The sequence below is a fragment of the Scyliorhinus canicula genome, chromosome 1 (genome assembly GCF_902713615.1).
Source record: "Scyliorhinus canicula chromosome 1, sScyCan1.1, whole genome shotgun sequence".
Lineage (NCBI taxonomy): Eukaryota > Metazoa > Chordata > Chondrichthyes > Carcharhiniformes > Scyliorhinidae > Scyliorhinus > Scyliorhinus canicula.
The window spans coordinates 59,024,725-59,046,810 of NC_052146.1; positions in this window are offsets into that span (position 1 = coordinate 59,024,725).

Here is a 22,086-nt window from a genome sequence, read left to right on the forward strand (position 1 = left end):
TCTGAAAGAGCACCCTACCTAGGGCCACACCCCCACCCCATTCCAGTAACCCACCCAACCTGTATATCTCTGGACATTAAGGGGAAATTTTATCACGGGCAATCCACCTAACCGGAGGAATCCCGTGCAGACCCGGGGAGAAAGTACAAACTCCGCACGGCAGTCACCCAAGACTGGAATTGATCTTGGGTCCCTGGCACTGTGAGGCAGCAGTACTAATCACTGTGCTGCCGGACCGCCCAAAGCATATTGCATCTGCTTCATCTACTCCATCTGCTAATGACAGGCTAATCTCATGCTTTTAGTTAATGTCTGGTCATGCATTATGACTGTGTTCAATTAACCAAAGATAATGCAAATTTACAGTAATTTTGCCAAACAGTAATGCCACATAACCATGATTGTTTTTAGCGACATGTGTTTGGCCCATTGCAACTCAAATAAAGTACAATAAGAGCTTATTCCACAAGACCCTCTCATGCACTCCTGTCTTTTGAAACAAATTCTACCCCTGTGTCCAGTACCACCCCAGCTTGGGGGGGAGCCGTGCTGCTGGCCGGGGGGGACTTCTGTGAGGGCTGGGGGGACTGGTGGGGGGTAGTCTGGGGTGGTGAGGGGGTGTCCAGGGACACACTATCTGCCAGGTTGGGTCCTCGCGCGATCAGCGTCATGATGTATGGCGTGACCGACTGCAGGTCATCGCTGTGTGCATGCACGGCCATGGATCTGGCCATTTCTGACGTGGGAGCTGGGAGTTTTGCCAGTCGTCACTGCTAGCCCCTCTCCGGCCCTGGGATTGCTGAGGGTTCGGTGCCAATTTTGGGGTTGTAAATCGCCACAGTTCCCACGCTGGCATCGGTACTTAGCCGCAGAATCGGAGACTCCAGCCCCATGTTTCAGTAATCCCCACCACATCCTACCCATTTGTCTCTATTTGTGTCATCACCTCATTGACCTTATTCTGAACACTGCGTGCATTTAGGTTCATGGCTTTTAAATATGTCCAACTTATTAGTCTTTCCCTTGCAGGATTTTCTTGTGTACTACACTTTTCAGACATTCTGATATCCTTTATTAATCTCTGATTGCACTCAGATTCATCCTCAACTTTCACTCCCACTCACCTTACATTTTGATTCTTTATGTTTCCCTTCCCCTCAGTAGTCGCTAGACTGGGCCTGCCTGTTCATCCTATTAACCTTTATCGTCTCCTCACATGCTGAACTGCGGCTTTGGTTAACCATTATATTTCTTGTAGTTTTCCTTTCCTTTCCCCACTTAGTAGTTGAAAGTCCTTGTGACCACACTATTTATCCCTTCCAGTAGGGCACTGGTCCCAGATCGGTTCAGGTGGAGACCATCTGAATGGTACAGATCCTTCCAGTCTCAATACAGATGCCAGTGCCCCATGAAATGGAACCCCTCTTTCCCGTACCATTCCTTTAGCCACGTGTTTATTTCCCAAATTTTCTCATCCCTATGCCAATTTGTACGTGGCTTGGGTAATAACCCAGAGGTTATAACCCTTGAGGACCTGTTCTTTAATTTTGTTCCCAGTTCCTGATATTCTCCAAACAGGTCCTCATGGACCACAACAACTGGATCCTCCCCCTTCCTCTTCAACATCCTTTCAAGCTGGTTAGAAATGTCCCTCACCCTCTCACTGGGCAGACAACAAACCAAGCGGGACTCTTGGTCCTGTTTACAAAGGATGCTACCAGTTCCCCTAATTATAGAATCCCCTACAACTACCACTTGTCTTTCTGCTTCACACACTTGAATGGCCTCCTGTACCATGATGCAGTGGTCAGCTAGCTCATCCTCCCTATAATCCTTTTCCTCATCCACACGGAGCAAGTACCTCAAGCATGTTGGACAAGATCAAGAGTTGAGGCTCCCCCATTTCTGAATTTAGAATCCCTCTACCTGCCTCACTTGCAGTCACACACTGCTGTCCCTGACCACTGGCTGAATTTGAGGTACTTAATCATGGGGTGGCACGGTAGCACAGTGGTTAGCACTGTTGCTTCGCAGTTCCATGGTCCCAGGTTCGATTCCCAGCTTGGGTCACTGTGCGGAGTCTGCACGTTCTCCCCCGTCTGCGTGGGTTTCCTCTGGGTGCTCTGGTTTCCTCCCACAGTCCAAAGATGTGCAGGTTAGGTGGATTGGCCATGCTAAATTGCCCTTAGTGTCCAAAAACATTAGGTGGGGTTACTGGGCTACGGGGATAGGGTGGAGGTGTGGGCTTAAGTAGGGTACTATTTCTAAGGGCCGGTGCAGACTCGATGGGCCAAATGGCTTCCTTCTGCACTGTATATTCTATAATCAATGACTGGGGATTGGTTCTTTTTGTGTTGTGACTCTGCCTAAGTAAGCGCTCAGCTTATGACGGGTGACTTGAATCTGTTTGATGGGGAAGGAGAAAACAGCAGCAGGAGGCTCTAGGAGACAATGGGCACGGAGGGCTGCCCAAAGAAGGCCTGATCCAGCCCAGAGAGTTCATAGGTTGGCCCAGAGTAACTTGCCTGGATCTGCCTGGGGAGGATTGTCCCAGGATGATGGCTCTCAATCACTTTTGGCTGAAGCACCCCTTTTGAAAATTGTAATTGTGGGCATCCCCATCTAAACAATCAGAACAGGTAATATTTATAATAATAAAGTGCTATTGAAAGGTTTTAGGAGATGAGTGTGCCTGCTTGTCGTTGCAGAGTGTGTCACTCCTCTCTGACGTGAGACAGCTCACTCTGCAGTATACATGTGGTGGCCGTTCTTATTCCTACTTCTCAGCTTGCACCAAGCTCACCCAACTCTGACAGCTGCTCATTCGCCTGGTAAACATTTTTGTGGGCCTCCTGGCAAGGGATCCAATGATCCCAGCTTAAGAATCACTGTATTAGGTAGGCCATCACAGACCTCTACAGGCCCGTGCAACAATATATATGGCTGTTGGCCCTGTTATGATCCCAAACCAGATCCCAACATTTGCTTGGGAAAACAGGCAAGAACCCCAAATACTTGTTTTAAATTTGTAAAACTGTGAGGAAAGGATACTTCGTTCCAGGAGTGATTCCACTTACAAATAGGTATATTTTATATTAAAACAAACGTTACTATTAACACAGGATTAAACATAGTAACATCACAAAAAATAGCTTTTCAATTAACAGTTGAACATTTCTTGAAATAAAAGGAAATCTTTTCACTACTAACTTATACCTTCCCTAACTCCAATTAAGCAAACCCCATCACAGGTCAAAAACCACTTAGTAGACACAGGGTTATTTTCCGTACACTTGTACAGAGATTTCTTGGAAAGATTGCTTGAAGAGAGCGAGAGAGGACCTTTCAGGAAACAGGCTGTATTTGTCAGACTACTGCTTAACCTGACAGCATTTGGCAAAAGCTACTGCTCAGCTTAAAGCTCCAAACCAAACTGGCTGGTTCCCGGCATTAATTATAACATCTTCATCCCACTCAGATACCCTGATCTGCTTACCTAAGTCTAAACACAACGAGTGGAATTCTCTGGTCCCCCTGAGGCGTCTTTCTCGGCAGCGTAATGTTCACCGACGGCGGAATTCTCTCTGCCAGCATGAAAATTGCACACAGTCACCCAATGCCAGAATTGAACCCGGGTCCCTGGCGCTGTGAAGTAGCAGTTCTAACCACTGCTCCACCGTGCTGACATCATGGTATGCAATATCCCAAAACGTGCAGGATGTAGAAGTTTTGCTGGCCCATGGTGTAGATGAATAATGATCGTAAGAATAGAAATTTATGGCAATTAAAATGATTGTTGAATTTTTGCACGTGTTCTGCAATGGGTAAAGCCTCCGATTTGGCAGGGTTCAGAAATGAATGCTTTGCACACTCCAAAAGGTTCCCTTCTGTGCTATTTTTTGACAGACGTTAAGTGCTGGCATGTAAATGTGTTCTACTTGGGGCAGAATTTCAGCTTACTGCCCAGGTGTAGTACTGAAATCAATGACAATGATAATTGCACTGTTTCTGGAACAGACAATGGATTTGTGGTACCCGTTTTATACTTAGGAAACAAGTTAGTTTCAGAATTTCCCTAAATTGATTCAATCATGCATTTTGAAAGGATGCTGAACATTTTTTTTATGGTGCGTTTGGGGATGATTCAATTTAATCTGGAAATAACAACATATGAACTTTGAGGGTCTTTTGTCCTCCTCTGGATTTTTGGACTATTGATAATTGCTCTGATGTCTGTCATGCATTAGCAGGCCCAATAATCTTGAATCTCAGAACCACAGAATATTTACTGCTCGGAAGGAGGCCATTTGGCCCATCGTGTCTGCACTGGCCAAATGAGCATTATGGCCTCGTGCCATTCCCCTGTCTTTTCTCCGTACCACTGAATATTGTTTCCATTCAAGTAATCCTCTAATGCTCTCGTGAATGCCTCAATTGAACCTGCCCCCACCACACTTCCAGACAGTGCATTCCAGACCCCAACTACTCGTTTTGTGAAAAGGATTTTTCTCATATCACATTTTCTTCTTTTGCAAAACACTTGAAATCTGTGCCCTCTCGTTCTTGGTCCTTTTACGATCAGGAACAGTTTCTCCTAGCTGTTCACCCGCCTCATGATTTTAAACATCCCTATCTAATCTCCTCTCAGCCTTCTTCTCTCCAAGGAAAACTGTCCCAACCTCTCCAATTTATCCTTATTACTGAAGTTTCTCATCCCTAGAACCATTCCTGTAGACCTCTTGGGCACTCAGTCCAGGGCATTTGCATACCTCCTACAGTATAGCATACGGAACTGTACACAATACTCCAGCTGAGGACTCACCAGTGTCTTGTATAAGTTCAGCATAACCTCCTTGCCCTTTTGCTCCATAGCCTCCTTGCATCTGTACTCTAATAAGGATTTAATCCCTTTTTATAAATCACTAAATAAAACAGAAGAAAGAACAAAGAACAAACAACAATGCAGCACAGGAACAGGCCCTTCGGCCCTCCAAGCCTGTACCGGTAACGATACCACCCTTGGCCAAAATCCTCTGCACTTACTAGTGAGGGTGAGACATGTCACACAAATATTTAAATGCAAGTTATAACATTTTATTTTTAAGAGTTGCAAATTTATGAAGTGTACCAGCCTCCCCGAACAGGTGCCGGAATGTGGCGCCTAGGGGCTTTTCACAGTAACTTCATTGAAGCCTACTCGTGACAATGAGCAATTTTCATTTAGGGGCTTGTTTAGCACACTGGGCTAAATCGCTGGCTTTGAAAGCAGACCAAGGCAGGCCAGCAGCACGGTTCAATTCCTGTACCAGCCTCCCCAAACAGGCGCCAGAATGTGGCGACTAGGGGCTTTTCACAGTAACTTCATTGAAGCCTACTTGTGACAATAAGCGATTTTCATTTCATTGATTGCAGTGAATTACATGATATTTACAGCATATGATATACATTTACAACATATCTATAGGCCATTCAGTCTGTGCTGGGTGGCCATGTACCACACAAGCCTCTTTGCATTTTGCTTCATCTCATCCTATCACCAGACTGTATCCTTCTGTACTTTTCTTCTGAGAAGCAGACAAAATTAATGGGCATCAAAAGATCATCAGGTCCATCAGCTTGACCCACATATCACAATGACTGGAGAGCATTGATTTGACAGTTTACTCCCTATCCTATCCCTCACAGCCATGTAATGATATTACTATTGATCGGCTCTGCATTGTTGTTTCATAGAATTTTTTTCATAGAATTTACAGTGCAGAAGGAGGCCATTGGCCCATCGAGTCTGCACCGGCTCTTGGAAAGAGCACCCTACCCAAGGTCAACACCTCCGCCCTATCCCCATAACCCAGTAACCCCACCCAACACTAAGGGCAATTTTGGACACTAAGGGCAATTTATCATGGCCAATCCACCTAACCTGCACGCCTTTGGACTGTGGGAGGAAACCGGAACACCCGGAGGAAACCCACGCAGACACGGGGAGAACGTGCAGACTCCGCACAGGCAGTGACCCAAGCCGGAATCGAACCTGGGACCCTGGAGCTGTGAAGCAATTGTGCTATCCACAATGCTACCGTGCTGCCCTTTAAGTAACAAAATAAAAAAAATGTATTTCCCTCCAACTGAACATTCAACCTTATTGTGTTGTTACCTCAAAAGTTCCTCTTGCTTTGCAGAAGGAAGCAGCATCCATTTCCCAAATTATTGTATTTTACTCATTGAACAGAAAGAAACTGGTAAAATCTGCGCTAAAACATATAAGTGCCGATTCATTGGACCCATTGATCATGGTCGTAAATCCCGTAATTGTCGCAAATCTCAAGAGCGACCAAAACGGGATTTGCGTCAGTGAGATCTCAGTTCGAGATCTTATCCAACCATGCCAGTGATGTAATCAGGTTCAAGCACTTTAATTACCATAGGGTTTAATAAATTAACATTTTCATATCACCGTAACTCTGCCCACAATGTATCGACCCACGCCGTCGGCATGACGTCACGTTAGGGTGAATCGCTGCTGGTTTTCAAAAACGAAACCGAGCCACGATGACCATGCCAGGGGCACGCAGGTAAGTATAGCCCCGGGTAGTGAGGGACATGGCCTAACTCTGCCCCCTGTCAGTGCCAAACTGTCAGTGTCACCCTGGCAGTGTCAGAGTGGACTGCCAAGTTGACACTGCCAGGGCAGTCCCCCGGCCATCCCCATTGGGGTGGGTTTTCCTTATGTGTTGGGGGGGGTGGGGTGGTAAGCCCCGATACTTGCATGCTGTGCAGGTGAGCTGGGGAAGGGGGTGCCCAGATCCTTGCATCATGGGTAATGTGGGTCACCCTGATGCTTGTGGCGTGTCCTCTATGGTTGTTGGGGGGGGGGGAAGTTTATTTTCAATGCAGATTGCGGCACCCTTTAAAAAGGTACCCCGATCTCTCTGGAGCTGTTCTTGCTGGCTCCGCCCTGCCAGAGTGACTGCATAAACTACGCCGCTAGATTTTCTGTACACCGAATGCCAGAAAATCTGGAGAGAAAACTCAGCTCTGCATCTGGGGAGATGCACGCCGGTTTTCATTCTGAACCTGACTGACAAATTTTGGGAACATTCAGTCCATTAGTTACTGATAGGAGTATAATTCCCAAACAATTTGGCTTCCATTTACGAATAACAAACAGCGGAAATAAAACTGTTGATAAAGTCCACCTCTCAGTACAAAAAGGTTCATCATGGCTGCCAGCCAGACATTTTTCTCCCTCTAGTCTGCCTCTGTGAAACTTAATGGAAAGTCCCTTTACAGCCAGTTAAAGGGCAGCGAGGGAAGGTTACTTTTCTCAGTGCTACTAACATTTTTGGTTTATGGTTTTTGAAGCAGCCTTTGGTTGGAAACCTTTCCAAACAAATAAGTTGAATCTGAAAGTCTTCATGGAACCCCAGGGGTCCTCCAATCCCAGTTTGAGAACCGTTTCCTGCTGTTGGCCTTGCGGGATGACCTCGAGCAGGTTGAGGGCCCAGCTTCAAACGGCAAGGCCTCAACATAGGAGGCAGCAATATGGGCTGGCTGACTGAGTGATAATAGCAACTGCACTGGTGGAGTGGAAGTGGGCCAGGATGTCCAGAATAAAAAGGATGGCGTGTGGGTGGTGAAGTGGATTACTATACTATCTTTTTGAGTCAAATTAAGAGGATGAATTTCAATCCAATGTTTTTGCATTGCCTTCAATTCTGTAACAAACAACACAAAACGCATTCACATTATTCTCCTTTACTGCAGCTGGCAACAAGTAGTGAGTATACTCGATGAATCACTGCACTGATATTTCTCTCACAACACTGACACCATAATAAAATGATTGATTCCTAAACACCCAATAGACCTTTTCACCATGATCTTGGATTGACCACATCTCACCTTTTCCTGGTTCCATTTGCCTCAGTCATTGGTCATTGTCCAGATCTTATTTGATGTCAAGATGTGACCTTTGTACCTAGTGTGCTATTTCCTTTCTCTTTCTGCTCTTGAGGGAAGTTAATAGATTTAGTCAAACCATGTGCTAGTCAAATGCTTATACCTCGAGCGAACTGAGATCAGCAGAACTTGCCAGCAGGTTTATTGTTAGAAGGGCAGACATTGAGTCAAGAGGAGATAGTGGCCCTGCTCTGGGTGAAGGTTTAATAGTAAACCTATGCAGACAAGATTGAAAATGAAACGATGTTCTGTGTACTTGTCGTGGAAATTGTAATAAAGACAAATTCATCGAGGTTCGATTTAAGGAAATTTATTTACACAAATATATTTGTGGAGAGAGAGTGTTCCAACTGCTAAGCCAATGCACTGCACTCTGAGATTCGATTGACAAATGTATATTTATATAGTCTGAAATAACAGCTTGAAGTAAACAGGCATGTTTACATTAAATAGACCTCGGAAAGTACGTAAGATGAAATACGTAGCACGTATATTCTTGCTCTTGGCTAAAATAAATTCTAGTACACATTTTGTTATCTTTCGGAGGGCAATGTATTTTCATAATAAGGCCGAGACCAGAATATTAAGCAGTATTTTGTTTATGTTAACTGACCTACTTATTTTAGTCCAAAAGCAGTGTTGAACTATAGTCAAGCATTTCCCAGCATGCTTCTAAGTTAGTTTATGTTAATTTCTCTTTCACAGTACTGAGTATCTGTGATGTAGAAGAGTGCTGCATTAGAGGAGAGGGCTGCTTTGGAGGTTTCTCTGCGGCAGTGCTCTCCATGTTTGAATCTTGAATAAACTATTTTAACCTGTACCTGAGTCTCCTCTGGTCAGTTTGTAGAAATGCACCACAACACTACCATGCCATTGCTGAGCTAAACATTGCCATAAAAAGGGTTAGAAAATAGATTGTGCTGAGTTGGGGAGGAGAAGTGGCTCAAGGAGCAAGAAGCTGCAGTTCTCTCTCAGGATAACAGCGTATGTGCTCCCACATTGTCAACAGTTCTGTTGTTATTATCTCTCAGCCAGTCAGCCCAGATTGCTGTCTCCCATGTTGAGGGATTGTAGTTTGCAGCCGGGCACTCAACCTGCTCATAGTTGTCCTGCAAGGCCACCAGCAGCAGTTGTTCCCAAACTCGGGTTGGATAATTCTCGGGAGTCCATAGAGAGCAGGAAGCAAAGTGCCTCCATCCCAAGTTTCAAATGCGACTTATTGATATGGAAAGGTTTCAAACCAAAGACTGCTTCAATAGCAATAAATGAAATATTATTACCTTTGAGAAAAATAACTTTCCCTCGCTGCCCCCTGATCTCATTGAACAGGAAAGCAGGTTCCAAGGGCCAAATGGCTTACGTCAGCTCCTACCTCTTGTATTCTTATGTTAAATAGAAATAGCTTTGGAGTGCACCTCTATAATTAATGTTGCACTGTTGTAATCAACAAACCACACACAGGCATATATGTCAATCATTGATATGTGTTTCTTGTGAAAAAAAAGTCCATTAAAGGATTCCTTGATTTCCTGATTGATCAGAGGCCAATCATTGGAGAGGATTGATTGCATATTGCAGCCCTCAATCATTTACAAGTGTTGCTGTCAAACAGCACGCCAAGAATAGACAGACTCTGCAGTGGGAAACAGGCACAGCCACCTCACTGATACCTGTAAATTATTCACTGCTTTCTTAAAATCATTCATAAAACACTCTTTACTGACAGCAGTTTAAATTAAGAATACTATATAGTATTTGTATTTAGGTTGAGGGGGGCGGTGGTGAAGAGAGAAAAAAAACCTTGTCATGCTGTAGCCTTTGGGGGAGCACTGCATCGGAGCGAGAGATCAGGCAAAGGCTCTCACAAGACAAGCATGAAGGAGATGCACAAGGAGGAATAGCTCTGTTTTGTATTAAAGCATTTTTGTTTAATTGGACGTGCTAGTGGATAGAATTGCCCCATAAAAGTTTTCATTGGTGGCTTCTGTTGCAGGATTTAGCCAAGACTGTGATGGGACTGAGAAGATGGATTGGAAGGTGGTGAATTGTGAAACGTCGGTGGTGTAGGGATGTTACCCTATAAGAAATGATGGCTGCTCACCTTTCCAGAGCCAATATTTCCGGCCTGTTTCCTCCTCCCTAGGTGTCCTCTGTATGGCTGGTGGCAACGGTTGTGTCTTCTTAACAGCAAGATTGAGGTAGGCCACCAGGAATTCGGAGACTTGGTCCTGTGAATATGGTAGGGCCTCCCTGAGTGATCCAGCTCACTCTGCTTGAGAATACCAAAGATCTGTTCCAAAGACGTTCCTGGTGACAGCATGATTCTCGTGTAGGTGAATTATCCTCGTGAGGTTAGGTTGCTGAGTCAGCTGTATGGAGTTGGGGGGGTGGCGGAGGGTTGTTGGGGGGAGGGGAAGTGGGGGGGGGGGGGTGTGCCACCTCCTCAATGCAGCAATGGACGGTGAACCGGGATAACATTGGAAAGGGTACCTTAAAGAACCCAGTGGCATAGAAGTTGAGAACAATAATTGGGTGGGATTTTTCTTCCATTCCCACTGATGGGATCATCCAGTCTTACTGCCGGCTAACCCCACCGCAGACCCCTCCCGGTGCAGGTTTTCTGGCGGCAGAGGGTGCAGACAATGAGAAACTCCGTTGACAGTGGTGGGACTATAAGATCCCGCAGCCAGCCGATGATGGGCTGCCTCTGCCACTGCAAAACACACCCAGGAGGTGGGAGGGTGCAGATAATCCCGCTCAATGCTGGTAGTGCCATCTCCATCTGCTGAAACGGCTACAGGCCCTGTTGAAGGAGGTAACAGAGTTGCATGACCAACTCCTTAAGTGAGTCTCAGACATGCCAGGCCTTGATCTTGATTGATGTGGCAGTACAAGAGCTCCCTCAAGATTAGTGGGTGGGCTGGGCCTTCTGCTATTGCAAGCCATCTTCCTCCTTCATCTGTGCGCAGTTTCATTCTCTGCAGCCTGTGTTCCAACAGGGACTGCAGCTATAATGTGTCCATTAGCAGCCTTTCTGTTGGCATAGAACAAAGAGCAAAGAAAAGTACAGCACAGGAACAGGCCCTTCTGCCCGCCAAGCCTGTGCCGACCATGCTGCCTGTCGAAACTAAAATCTTCTACACTTCCTGGGTCCGTATCCCTCTATTCCCATCCTATTCATGTATTTGTCAAGATGCCCCTTAAATGTCACTATCGTCCCTGCTTCCACCACCTCCTCCGGCAGCGAGTTCCAGGCACCCACTACCCTCTGTGTCAAAAACTTGCCTCGTACATCTCCTCTAAACCTTGCCCCTCCCACCTTAAACCTATGCCCCCTCGTAATTGGCCCCTCTACCCTGGGAAAAAGCCTCTGACTATCCACTCTGTCTATGCCCCACATAATCTTGTAGACCTCTATCAGGTCGCCCCTCAACCTCCGTCGTTCCAGTGAGAAAAAGCCAAGTTTATTCAACCGCTCCTCATAGCTAATGCCCTCCATACCAGGCAACATCCTGGTAAATCTCTCCTGCACCCTCTCTAAAGCCTCCACATCCTTCTGGTAGTGTGGCGACCAGAACTGAACACTGTACTCTAAGTGTGGCCTAACTAAGGTTCCGTACAGCTGCGACATGACTTGCCAATTTTTATACTCAATGCCCCGGCCAATAAAGGCAAGCATGCCGTATGCCTTCTTGACTACCTTCTCCACCTGTGTTGCCCCTTTCAGTGACCTGTGGACCTGTACACCTAGATCTCTCTGACTGTCAATACTCTTGAGGGTTCTACCATTCACTGAATAATCCCTCCCTGTATTAGACCTTCCAAAATGCATCACCTCACATTTGTCCAGATTAAACTCCATCTGCCATCTCTCTGCCCAAGTCTCCAAGCTATCTAAATCCTGCTGTATCCTCTGACAGTCCTCATTGCTATCTCCAACTCCACGAACCTTTGTGTCGTCTGCAAACTTACTAATCAGACCAGTTACAAGACGTTACAAGACATCTCTGATCTCCCCAACTGGATGCAGCAACGCATCCTTCAAAACGAACTAGTCACGATAACAGCTAATAGAACAGACCGCAGCACTTTCACACAACTTATAATGGATGGCACATAAGCACAGTGGTTAGCACAGCTCCAGGAACCTTGGTTAGATTCCAGCTTGGGTCACTGTGTGTGTGGAGTCTGCACGTTCTCCCCGTGTCTGCGTGGGTTTCCTCCGGGTGCTCCGGTTTCTTCCCACAAGTTCTGAAAGAAGTGCTTGTTAGATGAAATGGACATTCTGAATTCTCCCTCTTTGTACCCGAACAGGCGCAGGAATGTGGCGACTGTGGATTTTCACAGTAACTTCATTGCAGTGTTAATGTAAGCTTACTTGTAAAGATTATTATTAGGTATAAAGTTAGTCAAAAGCATCTCATTTGTGAGTTAGATGGATGCGCCCAGTCCATCACATGAACCTGCCTCCCATCCATTGACTCTATCTGCACCCAAGAGAAAGTGCTGGAAAATCTCAGCAGGTCTGACAGCATCTGTAGGGAGCGAAAAGAGCTAACGTTTCGAGTCCGATGACCCTTTGTCAAAGCTAAAAGACAGAAAAAGTGGGAAATATTTATTGGATTGAGAATGAGTCATAGCCACAGAAACCCAGGGAAACCGGGTGCTAATGGCCACAGAAACCAAGAGGAAAGAGTGCTCATGGCAGTCCCCAGAGAGAACAAAAGGCGTGAAAGGCCAAACAGCAGAGAAACTAACATCAGAGGGTAAACTGTGACAGATGTAGATGTGGGGGGAGGGGAAGGGGGAAGAAAAGGGGAGAAAGGGTAAGGAAAGGTGGATAAGATGGGGGGGGGGGTGGATGGAAATATCTATGAAGAAAGACAAGAAAGAAAGAAATGGTAAAAGCCAGTAAAAATGAAATGGGATGAAAACAAATGGTTGAGGTGGGGTAGAGCTAATCATTTGAAGTTGTTGAATTCAATGTCAGGCCAAGGACAGACATGTTGGCATGGGAGCAGGGTCTTGTGTTAAAATGGCAACGGGGAGGTCAGGGTCCTGAATGCGCACAGACCGAAGGTGCTCAGCAAAGCGATCACCCAGTCTATGTTTGGTCTCTCCGATATAGAGCAGACCACATTGGGAGCAGCGAATGCAGTAGATCAAATTGAAAGAGGTGCAAGTGAAACACTGCTTAACCTGGAATGAGTGTTTTGGACCTGGGATGTTTCAGATTCCAGCATCCGCAGTAATTTGCTTTTATGACTCTATCTACACCTCACGCTGCTTTGGGAAAGTGGGCAGCATAATCACTTTGCAGTTCATGGTTTGGTGATTTAATACCATACTGCAGTCAAACCTCAGGAAGTCTGTTGTTCGTAGCCCAGATCGAGCCAGACTTTCTGCCACCCAGAGTATCTACTGTTGCCTTATATGGGAATAGGTCATGTGTCGCCTGTGGTAGTCACCACTGTTGTATTGTGTGCACTGCATACAAGGGTATTTTGGTAAGGCCCCTGTACTACAGGTACAGGGGTAGATCCCTGCCTGCTGGCTCCGCCCAGTAGGCGGAGTATAAATGTGTGGGCTCTCCGAGCTGCAGCCATTTCGGCAGCAGCTGCGGGAGGCTCCACATCTCTGCGTAATAAAGCTTTGATTACTCTATCCTCTCGTCTCATCGTAATTGATAGTGCATCATAACCCACACCACCAGAGATGTGACACCTGGGGCGGGCTCAGGTGGCCTGTCAAACAGTCATCACCCGGATCACTGATGCTGGGACACCCCTCCCAAGACCTCAATGGCGAGAAGCCAGAGAAGTTTCTGGAAGGGCGGGTGAAGGGGGATAAAAGTAGGCATCTCAGAGACACCAGCGGCAGAAGAAGCAGAGTAAGCGGAAGAAGCAAAAGAGCAAGCAGAGTAAGCAAAAGAGGTAGAAGGAGGAGAGCAAGCGGAAGAAGCAAAAGAGCAAGCAGAGCAAGAAAAAGAGGCAGAAGAGCAGAAGGCAAGCAAAAGCTCGAAGCAAAGGCTCGGTGTGTGAGGTGACCCTGCCCAGACCAGAAAGAAGCAAGCAAGAAACAGCCAGCGAGAATCACCTTTGCAAAGAGGAACCAGAGGGACTCAGGGATCGGATCTACAACTTACCAGACCACCTTTGCGGGTAGTATAGTTGAATTCTGGGTGTTTCTTGTATGTATAGTGTGTAATTTACAGGTTCACAATATTTAATAAAGTGTGTTGCATTATATCTGTACCCGTACTTTGTTCTACTCATAAATAAAGACATCTGGGTAAACTATAATTAAGGAGCTGATTGAAGTATCTGAATTGGACAGATACAACAATGGATGTTTACGTGTGCTAATTATCCACCATGCTTTCTGCATATGATACATTAAAAAGAAGTTTTGAGACTGCTAGCCCATACATAGGACTGGTGCAGGTTCTTTCACCAACTTGCAGAAAGACGTTGTATGCAACAGGATGCAAGTTGAGTGATAAATATTGATCAGAACACCAGGAAAATGTTCCTTGCTCTTCAAATTGTCTAACATGGCATCTTTTGTATATTCCTGGGAGGATAGATGGGGCCTGGCCTGGCTTTAACAACTCGTCCAAAAGGCAGCATATCCAACAGCACAGTCAGCCTAGATAATGCGCTCAACTCTCGAATGGAATTTCAACTCTGGTCTTCTGATTCAGAGCTCAAGTGTCGCTGAGGAGTCCATAGTGACTCTTTATCTGAACACTGTGGGGAGTGTCATCTTGATTACATTCCCATGCTGCTGGCACACGTCTGTGGCAGGACCTGGCATACTTCTTATTTAATGGAAAGGGAATTTATTGAGAGATATTTTTGCTAAGTGTTTCTGAGTGAGATACACATGGTAATCATCACATTAGCTGGTTGTTATCACATTGATAAAAAGGCTACCTGGCCGAGTCTCACTTTCCAGCTCATCACCTGCAGATATCTAGATTGTGGAATGTCAAGTGACTATCTCATTGATTTTTCAATGCAATGAGGGCTTCTACTTCTACAACCTTCTTTCATGCAGTGAGTTCCAGACCCATATCACCACTTGGGTGATTCCATTTCCCTTCTAATTCATCCACCAATTACTTTAAATCTGTGGTCCATGGTTACTGACAAGTCTGCTAAGGAAGACATGTCCTTCCTATCCACTATATCTAGGGCCTTCATAATGTTATGCACTTTGATTTAATCTCCACACAGCCTCCTCTATTCCAAACAAAACAATCCCAACCCATCTCATTTGTTGCAGAAGCTACAATTGTTCAGTTCTGGCAGCATCATAAATCTCCTTTGTTATCCTGTCTAGTTGCCCACTCTTTTCCTGCAATGTGATGACTAGAGGTGTCTGCGGTACTCTTGGTCTAAGTAGTGTTTTATATAGTTCTAGTGTGGCTGAGAAAGCTAAAGAACTGCAACTCCTCGCCGACAATCATGACACCCAAGGATTCTTCAGTGCCATCAAGGCAATTTCTGGAGCCAACACCCGAGGCCTCAACTCGGTGCAGAGTAAGGATGAAATCCTCTTGACAGACAGAGAAAGTATCAGCTTTCGATGGAGAGAACACTTCAAAGAACTCCTAAACTGTTATACAGTCATAGATGAGCATGTGTTTGAGGTAATCCCCCAACTCCCCACCAAAGATGGATCATGTCGGAGCCTCCATTAAACATGTGAGGAATGGAAAAGCCCCAGGTGTGAATGGGATGCCAGTGGAGGCTTTTAAACTTGGAGGAGAGGAGATCACTCGTCATCTCGTTGGGAACATAGGCTGTCAGGGAAGGACACAAGTGAAATGTGGAACTTGTTCAAGGATCAGGTACTGCGTGTCTTTGATATGTATGTCCCTGTCAGGCAGGGAAGAGATGGTCGAGTGAGGGAACCATGGTTGACAAGAGAGGTTGAATGTCTTGTTAAGAGGAAGAAGGAGACTTATGTAAGGCTGAAGAAACAAGGTTCAGACAGGGCGCTGGAGGGATACAAGATAGCCAGGAGGGAACTGAAGAAAGGGATTAGGAGAGCTAAGAGAGGGCATGAAAAATCTTTGGCGGGTAGGATCAAGGAAAACCCCAAGGCCTTTTACACATACGTGAGAAATATGAGAATGACTAGAGTGAGAGTAGGTCCGATTAAGGACAGTAGCGGGAGATTGTGTATTGAGTCTGAAGAGATAGGAGAGGTCTTGAACAAGTATTTTTCTTCAGTATTTACAAATGAGAGGGGCCATATTGTTGGAGAGGACAGCGTGAAGCAGACTGATAAGCTTGAGGAGATACTTGTCAGGAAGGAAGATGTGTTGCGCGTTTTGAAAAACTTGAGGATAGACAAGTCCCCCGGGCCTGACGGGATATATCCAAGGATTCTCTGGGAAGCAAGAAATGAAATTGCAGAGCCGTTGGCAATGATCTTTTCGTCCTCGCTGTCAACAGGGGTGGTACCAGAGGATTGGAGAGTGGCGAATGTCGTGCCCCTGTTCAAAAAAGGGAATAGGGATAACCCTGGGAATTACAGGCCAGTTAGTCTTACTTCGGTGGTAGGCAAAGTAATGGAAAGGGTACTGAGGGATAGGATTTCTGAGCATCTGGAAAGGCATTGCTTGATTAGGGATAGTCAGCACGGATTTGTGAGGGGTAGGTCTTGCCTTACAAGTCTTATTGAATTCTTTGAGGAGGTGACCAAGCATGTGGATGAAGGTAAAGCAGTGGATGTAGTGTACATGGATTTTAGTAAGGCATTTGATAAGGTTCCCCATGGTAGGCTTATGCAGAAAGTAAGGAGGCATGGGATAGTGGGAAATTTGGCCAGTTGGATAACAAACTGGCTAACCGATAGAAGACAGAGAGTTGTGGTGGATGGCAAATATTCAGCCTGGAGCCCAGTTATCAGTGGCGTACCGCAGGGATCAGTTCTGGGTCCTCTGCTGTTTGTGATTTTCATTAACGACTTGGATGAGGGAGTTGAAGGGTGGGTCAGTAAATTTGCAGATGATACGAAGATTGGTGGAGTTGTGGATAGTGAGGAGGGCTGTTGTCGGCTTCAAAGAGACATAGATAGAATGCAGAGCTGGGCTGAGAAGTGGCAGATGGAGTTTAACCCTGACAAGTGTGAGGTTGTCCATTTTGGAAGGACAAATCTGAATGCGGAATACAGGGTTAATGGTAGGGTTCTTGGCAATGTGGAGGAGCAGAGAGATCTTGGGGTCTATGTTCATTGTTCTTTGAAAGTTGCCACTCAAGTGGATAGAGCTGTGAAGAAGGCCTATGGTGTGCTAGCGTTCATTAGCAGAGGGATTGAATTTAAGAGCCATGAGGTGATGATGCAGCTGTACAAAACCTTGGTCAGGCCACATTTGGAGTACTGTGTGCAGTTCTGGTCACCTCATTTTAGGAAGGATGTGGAAGCTTTGGAAAAGGTGCAAAGGAGATTTACCAGGATGTTGCCTGGAATGGAGAGTAGGTCATACGAGGAAAGATTGAGGGTGTTAGGCCTTTTCTCATTAGAACGGAGAAGGATGAGGGGCGACTTGATAGAGGTTTATAAGATGATCAGGGGAATAGATAGAGTAGACAGTCAGAGACTTTTTCCCCGGGTGGAACACACCATTACAAGGGGACATAAATTTAAGATAAATGGTGGAAGATATAGAGGGGATGTCAGAGGTAGGTTCTTTACCCAGAGAGTAGTGGGGGCATGGAATGCACTGCCTGTGGTAGTAGTTGAGTCGGAAAATTTATGGACCTTCAAGCGGCTATTGGATAGGTACTTGGATTAGGGTAGAATAAGGGAGTGTAGGTTAACTTCTTAAGGGCAGCACGGTAGCATTGTGGATAGCACAATTGCTGCACAGCTCCAGGGTCCCAAGTTCGATTTCGACTTGGGTCACTGTCTGTGTGGAGTCTGCACATCCTCCCCGTGACTGCGTGGGTTTCCTCCGGGTACTCCGGTTTCCTCCCACAGTCCAAAGATGTGCAGGTTGGGTGGATTGGCCATGACAAATTGTCCAAAATTCTATGATTAACCTAGGACAAAAGTTCGGCGCAACATCGTGGGCCGAAGGGCCTGTTCTGTGCTGTATTTCTCTATAAATCTCTATAAATCTCCATCAGCTGCTCCTGAAAATCTGGGACAGAGAAAACATTCCTGCCAACCTCACAAGTGCCGTCATCACCATCACCTTCAAGAAAGGAGACAAAGTGGGCTGTGGTAACTACTGAGGAACCTCCCTACTCTCCATCGCCAGGAAGATCATCACCCGAATCCTTAATTAGATTGTTAGATTTTAGATTTAGATTTAGATTTATTGTCATGTGAAAAGTATTGTTCTGCGTACAGTCCAGGCAGATCGTTCCATATATGAAAACCATAGGCCGTACAATCCCACTCCTGACATTCCCCTATGGTGATACGGTAGCACAGTGGTTAGCACTGTTGCCTCATAGCTCCAGGGTCCCAGATTCGATTCCCGGCTTGGGTCACTGTCTGTGCGGAGTCTGCACGTTCTCCTAATGTCTGCGTGGGTTTCCTCCGGGTGCTCTGGTTTCCTCCCACAGTCCAAAGATGTGCAGGTTTGGTGATTGGCCATGCTAAATTGCCCTTAGTGTCCAAAACAAAAGGTTAGGTGGGGTTACTGGGTTACAGGGATAGGATGGAGGTGTGGATTTAAGTAGGGTGATCTTTCCAGGGGCGATGCAGATTCGATGGGCTGAATGGCCTCCTTCTGCACTGTAAGTTCTATTATTCTATGATTCGATGAATAAATCAACAATATAAATATATGGACATCGACATAGACATCAAGTGAAGCATACCTGAAGATACCTATGGATTGGTTAGCCACTTTCAGTTAGGCTATGAAGAAATCCTCTGACTAAGGCTTTTGATTCTGTTAATTAGGAATTGCTATGGGACAGCTTGTCAAAAGACGGCTGTGCAGAGAAATTCATCAATATCCTCCGACTCCTCCATGATAAGATGTCGGCAACAGACTTCACCAACAAAATTAGGTCAGAAACCTTCGAGGTTAAGACTGGAGTCAAGCAACGATGTGTCATCACCCCCACCCTTTTATCTATCTTCATCTCCACCATCCTTCACCTTGTCAAGAACAAACTTCCCAATGGAGTCGATATCATCTGCAGGATGGACGGCAAATATTTTAACCTCAACCAGTTGAAATCCAAGAAGAAAACAACACTGACATCACTCATGGAACTTCAGTATGTGTATGACATCTCCATCTCCACTGTCTTAGAAGAGAAGGTCCAAGCCATGCTTGACACCTTCACGCAAGTATACCGAAGAATCGGTCTCAGCCTCAACTTCAACCTCAAGAAGATTCCAGGGCTGGATTCTCTGCTGCATCTCTGCTACTGGCAGCGGTGACGGAGAATCCAGCATCGAGCGGAAAGCGGGATCGCTGCATATTCCGGTCCTCTGCGTTGGGATCGAGGTTCACAACAGCGGATGTAAAGAGGTCATTAAGGCATCCTATTAACGGGCTGGGCACCATATTCTCCAGGGCTGCGGGATTCTTAGCTCCTCTGGACCGGGAATCACATGGGTGAGAATTGGTGCATGTCTTGACAAGCATGTACCTGACTCGGTGGACCTTGCGATGGGCAAGGGGCTAACTCTTTAAACAAATTGTCCTCAAAATCCATCAGAGGGCCAACCCCCTCCACAATGCATGACCTGCCCGCCCCACCCCCACCAGACCCCCTCCACCACCCCCCCACCAGACCCCGAATTAAAGAGACCGCAAGAGACCCTCTAATTAAAGAGACTGCCTAATTAAAGGGACTCCAACCAGAGACACCCTAATTAAAGAGACCCCCCAGAGGCCCCTCAGATGAGAAACCCTGTCTAGAAGTCCGCCAGAAAAGAGACCCCTGTCTGGGAGCTGGAGAACAGTGCATTGAAAAAGGATTGCTTTAAAGCTCAGTTGTTCAATAGTCCTGCTGGCTCAGGCAAAGGAAGCAGCACCAGTCAATTCCTGGAAAGAGAAAAACAGTCATCTGGGTTTAAAACCCGCAGATCCTAGGTCTGCAAGTCCTTCATTCATTTCTCTTTGATGTTTATTTTACTAGGCTGTGATTGACAGCTTCCATATACACCCAGCTGTCAGCATTGTTCCATTCATCTCCTTTGAAATAGTCAGCTGTGAAACTAACTGCAATGTTTATAAACATCAAGCTTTGATTGACAGCTCCTGGATCACAGCAAAGAGAGTTAAGTGCTTTCTGTTAGTTTCACAGCTTACATAACATTCGTTTTGATGCCAAGAATCTCAGGTACAAGGTCGTTGTCCTCCCAAAACTTAAACTACATACACGCACTACCTCAAGGACCCGGAGAAGTACTGTTGACTGGGACCCTTGCTCCAATCAATTAATAGGTACATGAACATTAAATATTTAAATTAAATCACATCTTTATTCGGAAAATATAAGAAACTTCAATACTTACGACTGCTACAAGACTGATTCTCTTACAATGTATCATACATGCAAAGGATTCTATTCGTCTCTAAGTCTACCATTATGTGCTTACAAGTATAGATTTCAACTGCTAAAACTTATCCAATGACCCAGTAAGAACATCACTATCCACTCACGCTGGCCGAGCATAGAGAGGGATTAGACTTTGTCAAGCTCAGAGCTTGAAGTTTCTTCCTTCTGCACTGTTGTTCCTCGAGGTTACGCCGATGAAATCGCTTTGTCTCTCCTTATTCTACAGGTTTTGCTGGCATTGTTCTCATACTTCCAGTCACGTGCTCACAGGACAACACTAATCAATCAATGTCTTTCCGGATCACAAATGTTCAGAGAGTTGTGACTCACTCAGGGGTCGTATTTCTTCTCCGGAGCATTACACACAGTGGTCTTTGTTAAAATTAATTAATTGCAGGATGCTTGACTTCAGGGCCAGTTGTCCTTGATTACTTCAGGATTCCCTTCCCTTTCCCTGTCTATTTGATCGATTGGGATAAGTTTATTATCAGGGACATATTTTGCTTTCCATCCTGTTCATTCATCATGGTCAATCTTTCCCTTAAAGACGTTTATGTCCAGTATCCTGCTGACATTTTATGGCCGGTCATAAAATCAAAGACATTTGTGATAAATCACATAGGTCACATGCAGATTGTGTAAACCACATACTCATAGTCTAAAGTAATTCATTCTGTTGACCATATTCTTGAAGTTAAAATCTCTCAGTTATCCACATTTCCCATCAGGCCATAGTTGTGTCCTTTCTTTACTTGGCTATTTTGTGTCAGGCTGCAAATAGCCGGCTACAGTACTGTCAACGCCATCTGAGATGGGTTCTCTGCATCAGTTGGGAGGACAGGTGTATTAACATCAGCATCCTTGAAGGAGCCAAGAGCACCAGAATCGAGGCCATGATCATCTGAAACTAACCCCGTTGGGTAGACAGGGTGCTTAGAATGTCAGAGCCCTGACTGCCAAAACAAATCTTCTTCACCCAGCTCAAGGGAGGCTCCCGAACAAGAGGAGGACAAAGGAAGCGCTCGAAAGACACATTGAAGGCTTACCTCAAGAACTGTAACATAGACATCAATGCCTGGGAGATCCCTGCTCAAAACAATCTACTTGGAGGAACCTCCTGATTGAAGGCGTACAATTTTTCTAAGACACCAGACAGCAAGAGAATGCTCCGAAAAATGAGCCCGAGAAAGGAATAGCAGTGATCTAGAGTCCAAGGACCGACCCCACCTCCCAAAAATACCTGCCAAATATGCGGTCAAAGATGCTGCTCTATGATCAGGCTCATCAGCCACGCAAGGGCCCACAGCAGCACGGTAGCACAGTGGTTAGCACTGTGGCTTCACAGCGCCAGGATTCCAGATTCGATTCCCAGCTGGGTCACTGTCTGTGCGGAGTCTGCACGTTCTCCCCGTGTCTGCGTGGGTTTCCTCCGGTTTCCACCCACTGTCCAAAGACGTGCAGGTTAGGTGGATTGGCTATGCTAAATTGCCGTTCGTGACCAAAAAAGGGTTAGATGGGGTTATTGGGTTACGGGGATAGGGCGGAAGTGAGGGCTTAAGTGGGTCGGTGCAGACTCGATGGG